The sequence below is a fragment of the Chrysemys picta genome, unplaced genomic scaffold (genome assembly GCF_011386835.1).
Source record: "Chrysemys picta bellii isolate R12L10 unplaced genomic scaffold, ASM1138683v2 scaf1805, whole genome shotgun sequence".
NCBI classification, from domain to species: Eukaryota; Metazoa; Chordata; order Testudines; family Emydidae; genus Chrysemys; species Chrysemys picta.
The window spans coordinates 1-12,000 of record NW_027054510.1 but is presented as its reverse complement, the minus strand read 5'-3'; the positions used below and the strand labels follow the sequence as shown (position 1 = coordinate 12,000).

The 12,000-nt window shown below is 48.1% G+C and overlaps 1 long non-coding RNA gene across 1 annotated transcript; it reads left to right on the top strand.

The window, feature by feature from the left end:
• The first annotated feature begins 3,586 nt into the window (after positions 1-3,586).
• Positions 3,587-6,436, top strand: LOC135980088 (uncharacterized). Its single transcript, XR_010597319.1, has 4 exons — positions 3,587-3,656; positions 4,434-4,454; positions 4,558-4,584; positions 5,531-6,436. It is a non-coding gene; the product is annotated as an uncharacterized LOC135980088 (long non-coding RNA).
• The last annotated feature ends 5,564 nt before the right edge of the window (positions 6,437-12,000 follow it).

Below are 12,000 nucleotides of genomic sequence, written 5' to 3'. Positions count from 1 at the left end.
AGAGCATTATGAACCCCAACAGAAAAGACAATGAATACAAAAGCGAACATCAACTGCTCCACAATCATCAACATCACAGCCATCTGCATCTATGCATGAATTTTGATGTGTTATTTGAGCCCCCGAGTTACCACCCCCATTTTAATTTGCTGCAAAAACCCAAACATCACCACTACTTTGGCAACGGCCTTACTTTTTTAAATCAAAACTGGGATCAAATGGGTTTTGGAGATCATCTCCACAGGATATTTGATCCATTTTACCGCCCTCACTCCTGCCTAGCCCTCCCCCCGACCCTCCTCAGGAACCCTTCTCATGAGTAGCTTTTACATCAGGAAACAAGCTATCTTCTGAACCGAGGTGCTATAGTTCCTACTCAACACAGAGGGAAGGGCTTCAACTCCAAGTACTTCCAGATAAAATAAAATAAATTAAAAAATAAAAATACTGATACTGAAAAACAATAGTGATTGGAGACACGTTCTGGATCTAAGATCACTCGACAGATTTGTAAAGCTACAGCGCTTCAAGAAGGTTACTTTGTCAGCAATAATCCCATCTCTGGACCATGGAAACTGGTTCTCGACCCTTGACCTACAAGATGCTTACTTCCATATCGTGATCCACAGAAGGTTTCTAGTATTCACTCTGGGACAAGACCACTTTCATTGTCTGCACCCAGAGTGTTCTCAAAGGTCCTTTCTATGGTTGTGGTGCTCCTTCGTAAACAAAGAGTGATAATATTCCTGTATCTAGATGATTGCCTGCTCAAGGCATGCTCCTTTGATGATGCTTTGACTCCCCCACAAAAGACTATGGACCTATTCCTCCAACTGGCTCTATAAGTAGACATCCAAAAGACCATATTAACTCCAGTATAACGTCTGGAATTCATAGAGGCCTACCTCGATGGAGCAGAGGCCAAAGCCTTCCTCCCGTTATGCAGGTTCAACACCATAGATAACTTGATCTCTAACGGACAGGCCAACCCTCAGACCTTGGTCAGAAATGGTCTTCAACTACTGGGACGCATGGTGGCAGGCATCTTCGTAATAAATCACGTGAGACTACACGTGTACTGCCTTCAGTGGTGGTTCAGTACAGGATACATACCAAGCACACACAGCTTAAACAAACTTCTATTGATGCCCTCAACATTCAAAAACTCCCTTGACTTGTGGAAAGAGTCTCACAATGTCTGCTCAGGAGTGCCCTTCACTCAACCACCCCCAGTGTTAATAATGACAACAGACGCATACCTATTGGGATGGGGAGCCCAACTGGTCACCCATGCTATTCAAGGCAAATGGTTCCCCTTCGAATCCACATTGCATATGTACTTACTGGAACTCAGAGCAGTCAGGAAAGCTTGTTCACATGTCTTACCACTGATCGGGGCAAGCATATAAAGATTATAGGCAACATTGCATGTATGTTTTACATAAATCACTAGAGAAGAGCAAGCTCACCTTCCCTTTGTACCAAGGCAGTGAAACTCTGGAACTGGTGCACTCACCACCACATAGAATGGCTTTCGTATGAGGAGAGATTAATAAGACTGAGACTTTTCAGCTTGGAAAAGATACGACTAAGGGGGGATATGATAGAGGTCTATAAAATCATGAGTGGGGTGGAGAAAGTAAATAAGGAAGTGTTATTTACTCCTTCTCATAACACAAGAACAAGGGGCCACCAAATGAAATTAACAGGCAGCAGGTTTAAAACAAACACAAAGTATTTTTTCATGCAATACACTGTCAACCTGTGGAACTCCTTGCCAGAGGGTGTTGTGAAGGCCAATATTATAACGGGGTTCAAAAGGGAGCTAGATAGATTCATGGAGGACAGGTCCATCAACGACTATTAGCCAGGACGGGCAGGGATGGTGTCCCTAGCCTCTATTTGCCCGAAGCTGGGATTGGGTGACAGGGGATGGATCACTTGATGATAACCTGTCTGTTCATTCCCTTTGGGTCACCTGTCATTGACCACTGTCAGAAGACGGGCTACTGGGCTGGATGGACCTTTGTTCTGACCCATTGTGGCTGCACCCCATGTGCCATGCCGCCCCCTGAGGCCCCGCCCCTGCCCCTTCTCCCTGTGCTCATGCCACCTCTTCTCCCCAAACCCCTGACCTCGCACCAACCCTTCCCCCAAACCCAGCATTGTCCCTCCTTCCCCGCAAGACCCCACCTGCTGCTCATGCCTCTCCCCCTTCCCGTCACTTGATCGTACAGATGGCAAAAAGTGGGGGGAGGGCTGACCCCTTGATCCCCCTGTTCCGGCACCCCTGCATCCGCTGCTATATTTTATTCCAGTGTCTGATGCTCAGTACTAGACTCGACTCTGAAAGCCCACCCCTCCATTCAGGGCATTGCTGCAGCGTCGCCGAGAGTGGAGCACCCATAGAGACCCACTGAAAGAAGAAGAAAGGGTTACTCACCTTGTGCCGTAACTGTGGTTCTTTGAGATGTGTCCCCCTGTGGGTGCTCCACTACTTGCCCTCCTTCCCCTCTGTTTTGGAGCTCTTACCTATGAGCTCTGTGTAGAGAAGGAACTGGGGGCAGTTTGTCTGCACAGCGCTGTAGTGACCTAATGCATGGGAGGGGGAGAGCGTATGTGTGGGCCGAACAGAAACGGCTGCTTAAAATCTCCGATGAGAGGCGCAGGGGTGTGAATACACAGAGAGTGGAGCAACACACGTCTCGAAGCACTGCAGTTACTGCACAAGGTGAGTAACCCTTCTTATCCCATTTTACACTCAGGGAACTGAGGCCCAGAGCGATCAGGGCCCCAGTTCAGCTAGATACAGGTGTAACTTTAAGTGTGTGAATAATCCCATTATTATAAGTCAGTCTCTCGCTGTCAGGCATTTTTTCCAGCCCTCAAATCATTTTCGTGGCTCTTTTCTGCATCCTTTCCAGTGTTTCAACGTCTTTTTTCAAATGAGGTCAGCCAGTTGTTCAGGCAGCCCCACAGCCAGCTGCACCGGCTGCCAGCCACAGCTGGAGTGGCCCAGGGCAGCTGGCCCCCGGGACCATCTGAGCAGCAGCCGGTGGGGCTGGCCCAGAGACTGCCTGAGCAGTGGTCCCTCGGGCGGCCACAGCAGCTGCTGCTCAATGACCCCTGGCAGCTGGTGCCACTGGCCCTGCCCCCTCTCCAGCAGGGCCCCCCCTAAGATTTACTTAGGGGTACTTCTCGTATAAGTCCTGAACTGGTCACAAGCGGTGAATTTTATTGTTTATTGCCCGTGACCTGTCCACAACTTTCTCTAAAAATACCCATGATTAAATCGTAGCCTTGGGCATGGTACAGGGGTGATTGAGTGAGGGTCTAAGGTCTGTGATGTACTGGAGGTCAGACTACGACCCGTCCGGCCTTAAACTCTATGAAGCTATGATTTTCTGCAAAATAGCAGCTCTTTGCTAGTATTAGAAGAGACCATCACCCACTGGAATCTCACCTCTCTCAATCTCTTCTTTCTTTAGACGATCTGCAATCAAATCTGGAGAAAGAGAGAGGTAAGTTCCTGGGACAAGTTCACCAAACTAACAGTAGGAAATGAATAACCGCGTTAATCCGACAGCATGAAACCTCACCTCTTTCTTCCTTTTCTCTTCCAGAGATTCTGCGCTCTGAGCTGGAGAACGAGAGAGGTAAATGTCTGGGCTCTCAGGAGGCTTGAATGATTTTCTCTCACTGTACATAGTCAGACAGACTTTGGCCTCTGTCTCTGCACTGTCTGTTAGGAGAGGCTCTGGGAACCAAACGGCCGGGGAGCTCTGACTAATCATGGAGCGGGGTAACTGCTCCATAGATAAAGTTGCTGCTCAGTTTCCATTGTAAGCCTGATTTTAGCCCTTCCTCTAAACTACACACACAGGGGAGTGTCCATATACAAAACTGGTGAGTCTGCCTGTGCCAATGTACCTTTTTGCTACTGAATTTGAAGGAATGGCGGGGTGGGGAGATCCTGATGCCCTGGAAAAAGAGGCTCAGCAGAGTCCTAAAGTCTCCAAGCACTCTCTGATTCTTTGAGGCACAAAGTCAATGAGAAGGAGCCAGCTAATGTTGCTGATCCCTGAGTTGAGATCCAGCATCCAGAGCCAAGGTTTAGCGCATTAAACCCTCACTTCCACGTTATCAGGGCTTAGCCCCTCACCGAGCTTCTAGGCACACGCGGAGTGTGGACGCTACACCACAGGTGAGCCCAGCTAGAGCAGGGCATGGGAACCCAGCGAGGGTCAGATGTCAAGAAGGGGGGTGTGATCCATGGAGAGATCTATGAAGATGGAGCTCAGGCCAGGAGACCTGGGCAGAAAGAAGCCAGCAGAGAGCACAGTGGAGGGGGCAAAGTGGTCCTTTAAAGGCACAGTCCCTAACCCAGGAGCTGTTGTAGAACTGACTGCACACCCATGTCTCTCTGTTTGCAGGGAAATCCCTGGCTGAACTTGGTAAGTGCCATGTGTCCCCCCCCCCGCCCCCATATTACACTGTGTCCTACGCCAGCAGTCCATGCTCCGGGGAGTGCTCACCTCTTGGTGTGTTTGATTTCAGGCTGGAGTAAAGTCAGAAAAAATGCAGGTAAGTGAAGCTGGTATGTTAATGTCAGACCCCCTGCACCACTCTGCTGCCCAGCAGATGCACACATGCCAGAAGTCACAGGGAAAGCAGTGTGGTCAATGAAAATGCCAGATTCGTCACAATGCTCACACTTAACTATGGAGTCACCAGCGCTCCAGTGTAACTGCGATAACTCAGAGTGCTCCTAAGGCCGGGAACTTACCCGCTGTCAGTTCAGGGGGGTAGGCGCTTACAGGAGTTTGTAATTGTGGGTCAGAGTTGGGGTTTTGCTGGACACGTGTGGTGAATTCTCATGTGTTGTGTTGTTGTTAATTGACTTCATGAACTAGAAGGGATCTAGGAAATTGTGTACATTACCTTAACTGGCTGCGGGTAATTGTCTTAATGCTTTTTGGACTCTGGTGAAATCTCTGTTTTTACGGAGTTGTCAATCAGTAGCCCTTTGGCCAATTCAGTTCAAATTTGGTAGAAAAATTCTACCTCAGACCCAGACCAAATCTACCAAATTTGAGTGTGATATGACTCTGTGGGTGTTAGAATAGAGGGCTCCCAGCTCAGGCGTAGATTGGAGACTCAGTTGCGGTCTTAGCTGTGGAGACGTGGTAGCGGCCCCACAGCACAGATTTTGTGGTAGGTGACCACTGAGTTCTTGTAATGGTTGAAATGACGTCCGTGTGTGTAACACCTGAGCTCTCTCCTCACAGGGGCCTCTGTAGAGGTTACAGACAGGCCCAATGGGAGCTAGAGGCATCTCCAGCTCTTTCAGGGGAGCTATTTGCCTCTAGTGCCTGGGAGGAGAGCTGCAGTGACAGGCAGAGAAGCAGGTTCCCGGGCGATAGAGGCTGGAAATCAGAGCGTGTCCTAGCCAAGACAGAGCTGGGGGGAGGATGGGAAACAGCCCCGATGGGCTGGGCTCTGCCCCTGATGCTCTGCCCCATCTCTGCAGTGAACGTGATTCTGGATCCGGACACGGCTCATCCCAGCCTCGTGGTCTCTGAGAATGGGCGATCTGTGAAATGGAGGGGCCTGCAGCAGGACGTGACTGACAACCCCGAGAGATTTGATAATGAAATCTGCGTGCTGGGCTTGGAAGGGTTCACCTCGGGGAGACACTACTGGGAGGTAGACGTCGGGGGTGGGAGGGCCTGGGCTGTGGGGGTGGCCGGAGAGGAAGGGCTGTCAGGAGGAAGGGCTGGATCAGCTTTGCTCCTGAGGAGAGGATCTGGGCCATGGATCAGTGTGGGAGCCATTACCGAGCTTGCACTTCCCCGGATACCCTCCTGCCCCTGACTTGGAGCCCCGGGATGATCGGGGTGTATCTGGACTATGAGCAGGGCCTAGTATCATTTTATCAGCCTGGTACTGAGGCCCCGATCTTCACTTTCACCTCCTCTTTCACTGGGCAGCTCCACCCTTTCTTCTGGGTCTACTCCCCAATCACACTGTGTTCCTGAGATATGGCATGGGGGGGGGGGCATAGCATCTCTCACTGGTCAGACTTTTTTTGTTCTGTTGTTTTTCTGAAATGGACTAATTTTTCATTTTTTAAATATTTTCCATTTTTTTATTCTTTTCAAAACTTGGAATTTTCCAAAATGAATATTTTCAATTTTGAAAATCCTTCGATTTGACTAAGCTGAGGGCTCAAAATTGGCAAAGCAGAAGAAATCCTGAGTGATGTGTCGTGTAAGACGCTACCTACATAGAATAGAACAGAAGTCAATACACAATACATCATAGGACCCCTCCCCCCAAATAAAAGGTTTAGTTGAAAATTTTGTAATAATGCAAAAAAAAAAAAAATCTCAAGAAAATCCAAATGTTTTCACACACAAAATCTCTTTTTGTAAATTGGCCAAATTTCCTCAAGATATTTTTGAATGAAAACTTTTGTTCAGCTCTGATTAACACCTGTAATTGCATATAATCAATGAATGTTTCCTGGTTCTTAGTCCTGTAATTTATGAACTGACCACCATTGATGAATGGAAGGGGTAAGAACATGAGTCAAACCCTGTCCCAAATAGGGTGACCAGATAGCAAGGGTGAAAAATCGGGACAGTGGGTGGGGGGTAATAGGCACCTATATGAGAAAAAGCCCCAAATATCGGGACTGTCCCTATAATATTGGGACATCTGGTCACCCTAGTCCCAAAACATCACATTGTCCCAACTGGATAAAAGGCTCCAAGAAAGCCGATTCCTAACCAGTAACCATGTTCCGTGACATTATTGGTGAAAGAAACGGAGTCAGAGGAATGGCGGGAGCTCGGTTCTCTGGATGAGTGTTGATCATGCGGTTCACAGCATCAGGAAGGCTTATCCTAAACCCAAAATGACAGGTATGTCCTACACCAGCTAAATTTAGAGTTTTAGGCCAGAAGGGACCATGAGATCATCCAGTCCAGACCTCCTCTATATCACAGGCCACCAACACACCCAGCACCCTCACATCAAGCCCACCACCAAAAATTAAACCAAACTATTGCAGCCCACAGGAGACTAGACTATCACGTGCCACAGCCACGGAGCCTCACCCAGCCTGAGCGGAACAAAGCATGGGGGCAAAAACTAGATCAGTCTCATAATATTTCCCCAGTCTCATAATACTGCTCTTGAGGGGGTGCTAGCCTCCGCCACCCCCACCCACCCCGGTTCCAGTGTCTCTGGTGTCTAAACAGGATTTCCTTAAATTACAACAGCCACTTCTCCCATCTCCTGCTGCAGGATGAAAGGAAAGCAGTGCTTCCTTACGTTAGCCGCAGGATCTGATCATCTCCTGTATTAACTGGATGATTTAATGAGTTGATGACCCAAACCAACATCATTGTTAACCCACCGACTTATGGAGTCAGTCTCAGGTGTGACCTGGATTTGATCATTGTTTTCACTGGTTCCAAGGCCAGAAGGGACTGTTGTGATCAGCTTGTCTGGACTCCTGTAACACAGGCCAGAGACCTGCCCCACAATAATTCCTGCTCGAACTAGAGCAGATTTTTTTTTTTAAATCATCCACTCTTGATTTGAAATTTGTCAGTGATGGAAAATCCACCACGACCCTGGGTAAATGGTTCCAATAGTTAATTACCCTCACTATTAAACAATTTTGAGAGGGGTAGCTGTGTTAGTCTGCTTCAGCAAAAACAACGAGGAGTCCTGTGGCACCTTAAAGACTAACAAATGTATTTGGGCATAAGCTTTCGTGGGCTGGAACCCACTTCGTCAGATGCATGAAGTGGAAACTTCAATGGGGAGATATATATACACATGGAAACACAGAGACAAGGCCTGTCATGTACCCCTTTGAGATGGCAGGTTCCAGGGCTGCTACCAGCAGGTCAGGCTCCAGTACCAGATCTGGCCTGGCTACAGAGCCTCCGGCTCAGAGAGACACCCAGATGTGCCTGCCACAAGATCCTTTAACGCTCTGCCCGGCCAGGCGGAGGTTAGCTTATATAAGGTCTGATGCACATAGCACCACCTAGTGGCTGAACAGTAACATACAGTTTACCATGACACTGCCCTGACACTGGAAAGTTTCACTCAGAGAGCCCAGAGAGGGGCCAGAGGTGCAGGTAATCCTGTATCTATGACAGGTTCCCTCCCAGGTCTGCCCCTTTACCATGGCCATGTGCGCTAATACCACCAGGCCACAAGCAGCCGCTACCCCCAGGCCTGGTGTAGCCTCTCCTGGGCACCAGCCCAGTGCAGCCACTCCAACCCATCTCCATGTACAGCTGGACAAACTCTGGAGGGTGTGTGTGTGTGTGTGTGTGTGTGTGTGTGAGAGAGAGAGAGAGAGATTCCTACCCTTGTATCCCTCCCCACGGTGAATGCTGTGGAAAGGGTCTCGGTAAAGGTTGGACAGCTTTGGTGCAAGTCCTTGTATATTGTCAGTCCATTACTGGTATTATTTGTTTACAGCACAGCAGTGCCAAGAGGCTTTGTCAGGATCAGGGCCCTGTGGTGCTAGGATCTCTTCAGAGAAAGAGCACAGACCGGTCCCTACCCATGGAGCGCTCAGTCTGACCAGACAGGTGTATCACGAAGTGGGAATGTTCTGTATTATTTACATGACCCCTAAATGTTGCATTGATTCCAGTGGGAGACAGAGGACTGCTTGCTCTCAGGGCAGGCTAAGAGACATGGGTGTGATGGTGTCCCTAATGAAATTTTATGGGGAGATGCTTATAAATGTATATATGATGTAACTGGAATATGTTTTGTGCTACATGTACCATGTAACATATCTCTGTAAAAGTTATGATCTACTGAATCTATTCCTCCTGTTTGTATGCATATATCATTGTTGTAGTTGAAGTTATGAATATTGGTTTTATATTTGCTGGGTTTATACATAGCCTTGGTAAGAGCATGGGATCATGTCTGGAGAAAAGAATGTGCAAGTTAAGTGCAAGAACTTAACAGACAATAGGAGGTGCAGAGCCCAATCCACATCGGAGCTTGGCCAGGAATGCGAATGGCTGGACTGGTTAGGGTCCATGGAGATGTGACTTGCCCATGTGATCCCAAAACTCCAGGGTAACATGATGCTACACAGGGAATGGGAAGGAGTAACCATCCAGGGGAGAAAGTCTATTTAAATCCTTGGAAGACCCCTCCGTTTTGTCTTCAGTTGGCTAAAGAGAGAGGCTCTCCACCCCCCAAGGACATACCTGAGAGAGACTGAACAAAGGACAAAGACAATAGGGGGTGTGAGCGATTGCTGGACCCAGGCTAGGAGTTCTACAGCCTTTAAAAGAAAGACTGGCACTACTGAGGTTTTTATATCTGTGTTGAGTTTGATTAGACATAGACGTGCGTGTTTTATTTTATTTTGCTTAGTAATTCACTTTGTTCTGTCTGTAACTACTTAGAATCACTTAAATCCTACTTTCGGTACTTATTAAAATCACTTTTTACTTATTAAGTTACCTGGAGTACGTGTTAGTACCTGGGGCGGGGGGGGGGGGCGGAAGGGGGGCAAACAGCTGTGCATCTCTCTCTATCAGTGTTATAGAGGGCGAACTATTTCTGAGTTTACCCTGTATAAGCTTTACACAGGGTAAAACGGATTTATTCAGGGTTTGAACCCCATTGGGAGTTGGGCACCTGGGTGTCGTAGACAAGAGCACTTCCTGAGCTGCTTCCAGGATGCCTATGGCTGTTAGTGGACGTGGCTCAGACCAGGGTCTGAGTTTGCAGCCGATCAGCGGGTCTGACTCAAAGCAGACAGGATTCGGGAGTCCCAGGCTGGAAAAGGCAGGAAAGCAGGGGCAGAAGTAGCCTTGGCACACCAGGTGGCAGCACCAAGGGGGTTTCTGTAATCCCAACCCGTCACAATGGGTGTGACTGCTACCTAGTTGAGATTAAATGGGTCATTGGGAAAAGACTGGCTGAGACAAGCCCCAATGTGAAGACAACGGCAAAACCCATCACCAAGACATTGTTGCCAAGCATCCAAAGACCCAGAGGGAGGTGAGGTGGGGAAATCCATAACAGGGAAAATGAGCAACATCCCCCAGCTCAAGAACAAAGATGGGGGAGGTGTGAGGTGGGGGATCAAAGCTGGTTGCTGGAAGGAGTCGGGCTCTCCCCTGGAGTCTGACCAAGGAGCTCAGACTGAGAGAGAGACAGAACTTGAGCAAGGGGGTTCGCTACAGCTTGGCTGGGCTCTGGGCTGACCAGAATGGACTTGAACTGTGCTTTAACCTTCAGTTCTCTGTGCCAACCTAAGGACGTTCTATGCTGTGTCCAGTTGATTAGTAAACCCGACTGTTTTGACAACACGGTGTGTGTGTCACTGCAAATGCTTGCTGAGGTGCATTAATCCCTGAAGAGCGGACAAGTCTCTACCAGGACTCAGAGACTATCACGGTAGGACTTGCTGAACAGAGCTCCTGCTGTGACCCAGCAGTGCTAAAGGTCCAATCTAAGGAGGCAGTGAAGCAGAGTTGCTTATCCTGAAGGACGAGAGGGACCCCTGGAGGGTCTGGTAGATTGAAGGGGTTCCTCCTAGAGCCTCTTCCAAAGCTGGGGTTGTAGCACCGATCCTCTGGATACATGACAATTGGTGGCAGTGATGGGATGCTGAATGCACCAGTAGTATTTTGCAATAAGTGACTTGCAGCAGTAAAACGAGGGTCGTCAACGGAAACAACAAGAACATGGCATATAACATGGGCCTTGGTTAGGCCACCTCCCTAAGAAGGGCATCACAAACTCTGTGCAGGGAGAGGCTAAGCCCTCTGGAGACAGCTGGAGACAGATGGAAGGACCAAGTAACAGGTTCCAGACTCAGGTTGGTTTTCCAATGAAGCCTGAGAGCAACAGAGGCAACAGCAGGATGTCCCCAAGAGGCAGTTCCCCATCCAGCAGGGTGCCCTCATGATCCGGGTCCTCTTTGATAGATTAGAAGCAGTGGGAGCTGCAGCTGAAGGCGAGGGAGCTAGCAGAGCATGAGAAGCAGGAAAATCATTAGGCAGAACAGCGGAAGAACCAGGAGAAGCAGCAAAAGCATGAACTACAGATAGAGAAGTGGGGGGGCAAGAGGACCCACAATGGGGACAGTGGGTGTGACGTTGCACTCCATATGATGTTATGGAAATATGCTAATGAGTGTGAATCTAATGTAACTAGAATATGCTTCATGCAAAAGGTCTCTTGTAAGGTATCGTTACAAAGTTCATAATCCGCTGAGGGTGGTCATACTATTTGTATGAATGTATCATTCTTGTATCTGAAACTAGAAATATGAAATATAACTCTGAGGTCCTATTGTAATTATGCAAAGTGTGGGCTATTAATGGTGGCTTGGAATCTTGATGGCTCCCATTTACCAGGACGATTGTTTGTAAAGGGCTCCGTTTACTTGTACGTCCTCTTGTATACGTGTGTGCTGGCAAGTGGATAATGAAGTCTTGCAGTGACATGTGATCATGTCACCTGAACTGGAATCCATCTTTAACCTGGTGCTGGTCCATTTAGAAGGAGGGATAGGTCCTAAAGCTATATAAGGGGTGGAACAGAACAAAGGGTGCTGCAGTCATGAGAAATCCCCTAGCTACCACCGGGGCTGGAACAAAGACTGTACCAGGGGAAAGGATTGGGCCTAAACTAGAAGGTGTCTAGTCTGTCAAAGAAGCTTATTGGAACATCTCTGAGGGTGAGATTTACTTGCATTTAGCTTCCTACTGTATTAGGCTTAGACTTGCATGTTTTTGTTTTATTTTGCTTGGTAATTTACTTTGTTCTGTCTGTTATTACTTGGAACCACTTAAATCCTATTTTTTATAATTAATAAAATCACTTTTTACTTATTAACCCAGAGTATGTATTAATACCTGGGGGAGCAAACAGCTGTGTATATCTCTCTATGAGTGTTATCAAGGGGGAACAATTTATGAGTTTACCCCG